This window comes from Carassius carassius, chromosome 5 (genome assembly GCF_963082965.1).
Source record: "Carassius carassius chromosome 5, fCarCar2.1, whole genome shotgun sequence".
NCBI lineage: Eukaryota > Metazoa > Chordata > Actinopteri > Cypriniformes > Cyprinidae > Carassius > Carassius carassius.
Genome location: NC_081759.1, coordinates 20,551,852 through 20,560,926, shown reverse-complemented (window position 1 = coordinate 20,560,926; position 9,075 = coordinate 20,551,852). Strand labels below are relative to the sequence as shown.

Here is a 9,075-nt window from a genome sequence, read left to right as displayed (position 1 = left end):
ATTACTCACACACTCGGTATCTGCTCTTTATATGGATTCCATGTTTTTACATGTTTTGTAGTCACGTGCTTGAACGCCCAATTAAACGATACAACTGTGGAGCAATCATACAATGGAGATAAAGCTGGTTTGTGAAATGAACGGGTTCCTCTCGACACCTGAGGAATCAAATGCAGAAATGGCTTTTAAAAAGGACAGTTCTCTGGGGAACTTTTAAGATGAAGCCAAGTTCTCGTCAAGGGTTACTCCATAAGGAAAAGGCTTTGAAATGGGCAAGTTCCCCCATATAAAATATGACAACTGGGGCACATTCTATGAAGATGGATGGAGATTCTTTTGAGTGATTTATGAGTATCTATCTATCTATCTATCTATCTATCTATCTATCTATCTATCTATCTATCTATCTATCTATCTATCTATCTATCTATCTATCTATCTATCTATCTATACTCTAAAAAATGCTGGGTTAAATACAACCCAGCTCTGGGAAAAATATGGACAAACCAAGCAATGGGGTTAAATGTTTAACCCAACCTTCTGGGCAGTAACCCAACCGCTGGGTCTGTCCATATTTGACCCAGCGCTGAGTTGTATTTAACCCAGAATTTTTTTTATCTCTCCATCTAGCAAAACTAAAGAAGACTGTTCTAAATTGACCCATGCCTTCCACTGACTGTTGCAGTTGTGCAAACCAGAGGCAAGTGTACCACTTTGTAGAATAAAACAATATATTTAAGTCTATTTCTGTCTTTCTATGCCTCTGTCTGTCGTTTCCATTCTTTATCTGTTTGAGAGGATTGTTTACTAACCTACATAACTTGGTTGGCGCTCTTTCAGATTCTATTTAGGAAATAAGTACACTGTGATTTACTGAGTGTCTGTCTATGTGCACGTTTGGAATCCAGAAACACATTTTGTTCTGAAGATCAGATAGAAGGGTAGTCAGCCATACTTTACTTATTTATCATATCATCTCTCTTCTTATCACGCACATTACTCGAGTAGTTCTGTGTTAGTAGCGGATCTCGTTAGGCTATTTTGTGTTGGAAACCCACAGCTGTTTTACCAGTTTGTGAACATTCCATTTCTGTTTTATTTTTTAGCCAGGCAAGGACATCTCTCCGTAATCAAGGTACAGTACAGTATGACAACATAAACCATTCTGTTGCTTATGCTATTTTGATAAATGCATCCTTTCTCTTAGATCATCGGTGAAATGAAATTTGTCTCCTGTTGTAAGGTATGTCTATGTGACACCGGGATGATTCATCCTTGCTATCGTAGCAATGGGTCAAGCTTATTGCTGTTCTTCAGTGCCATACTTCTCCTGCTGCTGATCCGCTGTCTACACCCAATGCATATTCATTATTGGACATTAGGACTGCAGATGTGTTGGAAACCTGCTGGCACTTGTACATCCAGTACCAGTTATACTGTCTACAAGAGACTCCAGCCTTCAGGTATTTCTCAAAAAAAAAAAAAAAAAAAAATTAACTATATGAAAACATCCAATCTGACTCTATTGTGAGCTCTTGTTTTATTTCTAACTGGCTCTTACTGGCCACATCTGCTGTCATGTTGATGACCGAGAGGGTTTCTTCTGTAGCACTTGATCTGCAGGAGGGAACAGTCACTAGTCCCTTTCAAAACAGTAGTTGGGGTCTATCTGTCTTTATACCATTTCTAAGCTATTCGCTTAATTTTCCTGCTCTCCTTGGGGGACCACTTTGCAGTTTCAACACTTTTGTGGAGTCTGTTCACCGTTGGTTTCATATTTAGGGAGGCTTACATCAAAGATGTTGCAAGTTGTAGTTTTAGTGTGGATTAAATATAAAATCAATCACATTCACAGTAAACAACCCTTGCGTTTGTCAAAACATAATTTGGATCTGGGTCCTGTCGCTGCTACTTAAGATGAACTATTATGCACTCTGGAAGGTCTGCGAGTGTCAATGCTGCAGGCATGGGATTCCATGGGTACAGTCACGGTGGAAAATCATAATGGGATGGGTTTTCTAATGGCAGTCCAAGGGTGCCTGAAGCGTCAGGCCGTTCTTCAGTGTTTGTGCCCCAGTGGAACAGAACCACAGTGGCGTGGCTTTGAAGAATGATCTTCAAAACGTCCAACAGATCTCCACTGTTTATGACCTTTGGGTTCTCAGCGTTCTTACAATGTCTTTATGAACTTTTTGATGGGTAAAATGTTTGGTTTCATGGGCTTTCAATGGATGGACAAAAATGATGAGAGAATATAAAAAAATAAGTATAAGCAGTGGTGGATGAAGTACAAAAATCAAGTACTTGAGTAAAAGTACAGATACGTTTTATAAAATATTACTCCAGTAAAAGTAAAAGTGCTCCTTTTTCAATTTTACTTGAGTGAAAGTACAAAAGTACTTGATTTTTTTATGTACTTAAGTAAAAAGTTACTGATCGATAGATTTATTTGCAATTTTATATAGGCTATGTAATTTAATTTTATATTAGCACATATTTTTTTTATAATCCTACTGTACAAAATACCCAGGATTTTCCCAAATAACCACTATATGGAGTCAAGATATATTTTTGTTGTTGGTATGGAGTACGCTGACAAGAGTGTTGTAGTAATGGTTACTGTGAAACTGCGATGTACCTGAGAGAAAACAGAGTTGACCATCTGATCTTCACCAGATCAGAAGATCAGATCACCAGATCTTCAACCGAAGTTAGGAAGAACATTTAAAGGAAAATATAATTATATTTTCATAATGATTTTTTTCCTTCTCAAACCTTGTCTGTGGTCTTAACACCCCTGGCCAAATGCCCCCAGAGGGCATCACTTCACACTTTTTGATAATTACTGTAGTTACCATGTTCTGAAGATCACATCCTTTCTTTTCCCCCCAGATGTAATCTATCTAGGTGGTTGTTACATCCCTAGGATGTATGTTTTCCCCACCCTTTGGGTGTGTGTGTGTGTGTGCTCTCTCTTTTTTTATCTTTCTCACTCTCTGTCTGATTTATTGGCAGTTTCAAATTGCCCACAGGTGGTGCTCATCAGAGAGTGTGCTGCAGATGGTGCTGCTACAAAAGAGCAGAGTGAACACTGCTTGAGGAGGCTCACTTCTCCCCTGCTCCAGACCTGAGTTGTGTTCCTTGTTGGTGGTGCAGAGTTCTGTTTACCGGTAGTGTGTTGAAACCACAGATTGTATCACTAATTTATTTTCATTTCATTTGTTAAGGTATTAAAAGCTACAGTCATTTACTTTATTTGATTTATGGTTAGTTTTGGAAGCTGTAGGGCGAGGTTACCATATATTTATATTTTTTTTGTACGCATGTTTGTCCCCATTTTTGGTTAGTGAGGGAGTTGATTTCTTTTATTTTACTTGCATCGATTTAGTACTCCTCCTGTTAGTCAGCTGCTGTTTTGTTTGTTGTTTTGGCCTGGCCCTCTCCTTAAGACACTTATTGCTTCCCATCATGCTTTTCTAAATAAATTCTTTAAGTGGTCAAACTAAGTGGTGGTTGCATTTTCTGGAGCAGAGGACTGGGGTTAATTTATTTTTTCTTTTTCTTTCAGTTAACCTGTTACTCCCACTCCCAACCCTAGACTGGGAAAAGGGATCAACATGGTTGAATAAAATTATATTTGAACTTTATATCTAAAATGACCTCAACTTAGCACCAGCAAGCTTGTGAGTTGGCATCAGCTAACAATATTTACTTATTTTCAGTATGGTTATGAAGAAACATTCATATCCGCCTACTCGGCCAGTTAATCCAAGCAATATGAAAATTCATACTGTTGATAAACAATATAAAAACAGACGTCACACAGGGCTAAATGCATACCATTTTAATAAAACTGTTAATGTTATGGCAGCAAGTAATTTGAACGTTCATGAGTTATTTTATTTAATCTGTGTTATTTTAAGGGTGTCCTTTTTCTTTTCTTTTTTACCTAAAACACTGATGCTGATGTCGTATTCAAGCATTTCAGTGGGCTTAAATAATCACCCTTTACAGCAGATTTTATTAAGTAAATATTGAATAAATGCATTTTATTGGTAATCAATCTCAGTCAATCTCGTTTCAATCTCAAATATTAATGCATGGAATTTACGGAGAAGCTCAACTAAATAACTGCGCTAATAAGAGAGAGGCGTGGTGACTTTGGCGATCAGCGCTCATCAATCTACTTCACAGCCAATCACGGCCCCCCTCCCGATGGTTAATACGGCCCTGCTGCCATCTAGTGATGAGAGAGAGAGAGAGAGAGAGAGAGAGAGAGTTGAGTAGCAGCAGCAACAAGAAGATGAGCTCCTGATTATTTAACTTTTAATGTTATTTTAAAACAAGACAGACATTCGGTTCTGACAAATTTTAAACAAGAAAAAACAACCGAAGACAATCATGAGAGCAACTCAAAGGGGTACACGACTGCCACAGAAGAGCTCTCAAACTCAGTGACGCTTCCAGACCAAGACATGGATGAAGTTATCCACGGACTGAACCCTCAGAGAAATAAAGGAGAATATCAGATATCAAACAGAAACAAATAAGGAAGAGTCCTTGAAAGTAAGGAAAGGACAATTTTTGAAACAATCAGTAATTTAATTTAATTTACTTCAGGAAGAATATTTGGGATGTTTTTTGGCAGCGTCAGTGAGGATGGTCATTTTGGTCTTGTACTGTTCATGCACATATTTCTATCAATATTTTATAATGTGGACATTTTTATCAATATTCGTATATAGTTTACAGAAAAACTCTCAAAAACAAAGAGACCGTTATTTCAGTTATTTGTTTACATTCAAAAATCAGTAATGGCGCTGCAGCATTGTTTGCTGACTATGAGCGCTGTTCAATGACCAACCTGCTCTTCTACACGGAGAACAGCTCCTTATGGCATATGGCTTTCTGCCAATACTTCACCTTCACCACGAAAAGAGGCATCTGCAAAGGCAGACAGATCCTGGTATTTGAAGATGCTGAAGGAAATGAGGAATCAAGACTTTTATCTCTAAGCATATATATGATCCAAGGCTCAGAGCCTGCCGTCCAAGCATTTTCAGCTGACTTTATTCAAATTAAACAGCAGGCAGATCTTAATACAAGTCTTATACAAGATCATGGAGATATAAATACACTTCTCTTCAAAAAACTCTTCTCCCGTAAAATACATCCAAAAGAGGATAACTACAACAGCCTTAATTCAATCTCCCATGTCAAAAACGAAGGAGACATTTTCACTTCTGGAAACAGATATGGTGGAAATAAGAGAATTAATAATGTCCCATTTGAAAGACAACAGCGACTTGGAGTAGCTTACAAAGGACATGATGAATTTAAAACAAGAGACTGAATATCTGCTGAGAAACAAAGAACAGATGTCAAAGGAACTTCACCAAGCCACAGAAGAGCTGAAGGAATTCAAATCAACTTTCAGAAGACAAATCACAGAAATTAAAACAGAAATTGTTGAAATCAGAACTTCGAAAGAAAGATGAACTTATAAATAGCATGAAGGAACAACTGCTTCATGATTTATCTTCCAAAGGATCTCATGCTAAGCACTTAACCTGTCTAGAGACCGCAACTGACGATCACCAATCACCTGCAGTGGACGAGCCTCACTCTTCATCAGTTCCTCACAGCACCGCTCCACACAACTCCACCCAAGCAGAAGCTCCAATGGAAAATATGTAAACGAGAAACCCGTTTCCAAAAATGACAGCACAAAAAATGTGGTGCCCGAACACTAGCAAGGCTCTTCAGATCTTATCTGATAAAAATCTGAATGAAACATACAAGCACATCATAATCCACACAGGGGCAATTGATTTACGAGCAGTGAAGGGTAACGTGGCTCAGAGAGCACAGGAGCTTCCCAGAAGCTCAGAAAACTCTGTCCACGTTACCCCCAACGTTTTGGCGACATTGTGTCTCAGTCAACAACACCAGTCATTACTCCGAGAGCCAGCTGTGATAATGTAATCAACAAAGCTTTGTAAAGGTCTATGGCTGTACATCATAAATGGCAGAACCAGGGGAGATTCTTTTGGTAGATTTACTTACTGCTCCAAATTAGGAGCCAGCGTAGTCGATTATTCAATTACAGACGTTGACCCATATTTTATTAACACCTTTACAGTTAGACCTCAACTTCCCATTTCTGACCACTCCCAAACAGGCCTTTCCCCCTCAAACATGAAAAACTGTTCCCACTTAAAACCAAAACTCAACTGGAACCAATCCAACGCTGAACAATTCAAAGAAAACAGGAGCAGCTCTGCAATACTAAAAATACTGGACGACTTTATGTCCACAAATTTCACTCCAGATAATAATGGAATAAACTCAGCAACATCTAATCTTAATTATATATTTCAAACTTTTGCCACTATATCTAACATTAAACAACCAAACAAACATTAAACAAACCAAAAATAAAAAATAATATGTGGTTTGATAATGAATGCAAATGTCTCAGAAAATAACTTTGACAACTTGCTAAAAAAACTAAAGAACCGGCCAATCAGACGCTACACCTTGCCTACTCCAGCTGCTTGAAAAATTATAAAAATCTTATTTGTAACAAAAGAGATCAATATTATGAAGCTAAAATTGATTAAATCGATCAATCAATAGACCAACACAATTTCTGGGAATCTATAAAAAAAATTTGAAAGCCCCAAATCAGACACATTCCTCCAGAGCCACACAGTCTGGAGATCTTACTTTAAAACTCTTTATCAAACACTAGAACCAGACCTCAACCAGCCCCAAATTAAAACACAGAGAAAACCAGAGGATATGAAGAAAACTATCAAAAATGACCAAAACCCATTGGATAGGATTACAACAACATCAGAAATATCAGAGCAGATTAAAAATCTCAAATTAAAGAAGGCTTGTGGACAAGACAACATCAGTAATGAGATGCTCAAACTCAGCAGCCCTTCCATAACTCAAGCTCTGGCTAAATTATTCAATCTGATCTTATCTGGTATCTGGTGACTTCCCTGAGACATGGTCTGAAGGACTGATCACACCGAAATATAGAAAAAAGGAGATAAACTGGATCCCAGTAATTACTGTCTGTGTGGGCAGTAACCTAGCAAAACTTTTGTGCAATATAATAAACAGCCGAACAGTGACATTCCTCACAAGAAACAACATCCTAAATAAATCACAAATTGGCTTTTTACCAAAACAAGGTACATCCGACCACATCTATTCTCTCCACACTCTAATTAAAAAAATCTAAAGGACAAACAAAGAAATATATGTACATGTTTTATTGATTTAAAAAAGCTTTCGACTCTTGTTTGGCACAAAGGTTTACTATACAAATGATTACAAATTGGCATTGGTGGAAAAATATTCGATGTTATCCAATCCATGTATAAAAACAGTAAATGTGCGGTCAAGATTGGGAATCTCAGAACAGCGTTCTTCCAGCAGGGTCGTGGAGCGAGGCAGGGATGCAGTCTGAGCCCAACACTGTTTAAGATCTACATCAACGAGGGCATTTTATGCCATAAAAGCACGGTTTGGCCAATTAAAACTACCAATTAGAACATGGATTAAATTATATCATGCAACCATCAAACCAATCCTACTGTACGGGAGTGAAATCTGGGGACCAATATTCAAATTTGAAAACTGGGAAAAAAGTTTAATAGAAAGAACACAACTGGAATTTGCCAAAAACATCCTAAGGGTAAGCAGAAGCACTTCTACATGCCTGCAGGGTTCAACTGGGCTTATACCCATTACACATTGAAATGAGAGAAAGAGCTGTTCAATTCTATCATCACCTGACTCAATCTGACACTGAATCTGTTCAATATAAAGCCCTCCTCGCCAATGAATCCCCCCCACAGTGTCTCATCCTCTAAATACACTCGTGCTTCAACTAATGAAGGAAACTCAAACTGAGTCGGACTCCAATCACAACCCCAAAATTCATAAACAAACTGACAAAAATCTGAAATATAATTATGAGGGAAAATTACAAAATGAATTTGACCTCCAAACCAAACTCCAGTGATATTCGGCCCTAAATAGAACCACAAAATTGGCAAATTACTTATCAATCAAGCAATTAAAAGAAAGACAAATCCTTTCAAAATATCGACTCCGTGATCATGATTTGGAAATAGAGATAGGTAGACATGAAATATCCTGGATAGCGAGAGAACAGAGACTATGCAAACACTGTGAGTGTCCTTCTTGTCTGCCACAAATACAGCACTACAACAGAAACATTCTTCCCACAATTTGAAGCATTGAATCGTTCATTCTTGTCTCTATATGACTCGAGAAACTACACTATATACTTGGAGAGAATGAGATGGCAGTCAAACTAGCTGCAAAGTATTTATACACCATAAACACCATACAAAATGGATAATTTATTGTATTAAACAACATTATTTGATATTCTTAATTGTATATAATAATTACTAATATTAATATTAGAAATATCTGCTGTTATTTTATTTTTTTTGTATTGTATTGTTTTGATCTATTTTTCTCTCATTCATTACTCATGGTCTCCTTTTATTTTGATGTAATCATATTTTCTATTTTATTCTGTATTTAAATGCTTTGACAATGCTGTAAGTCAAATGTCATGCCAATAAAGCAACTTAAACTTGAACTTGATCTTGATCTCTGAGTATCCTCCCCTTACGCATGTGGGGGATTCTGTGATTGCAGGTACATTTGGTGTCCGGCGTCATTATTATTAATATTATTATTATTATTATTATGTTTTCCCCACCCTTTGGGTGTGTGTGTGTGTGCTCTCTCTTTTTTTATCTTTCTCACTCTCTGTCTGATTTATTGGCAGTTTCAAATTGCCCACAGGTGGTGCTCATCAGAGAGTGTGCTGCAGATGGTGCTGCTACAAAAGAGCAGAGTGAACACTGCTTGAGGAGGCTCACTTCTCCCCTGCTCCAGACCTGAGTTGTGTTCCTTGTTGGTGGTGCAGAGTTCTGTTTACCGGTAGTGTGTTGAAACCACAGATTGTATCACTAATTTATTTTCATTTCATTTGTTAAGGTATTAAAAGCTACA

At 37.6% G+C, this 9,075-nt stretch overlaps 1 pseudogene; it reads left to right on the top strand.

Annotated features, from left to right (window-relative positions):
• The first annotated feature begins 1,500 nt into the window (after positions 1-1,500).
• On the top strand, positions 1,501-2,295 carry LOC132140484 (ghrelin O-acyltransferase-like; annotated as a pseudogene).
• Positions 2,296-9,075: the final 6,780 nt, after the last annotated feature.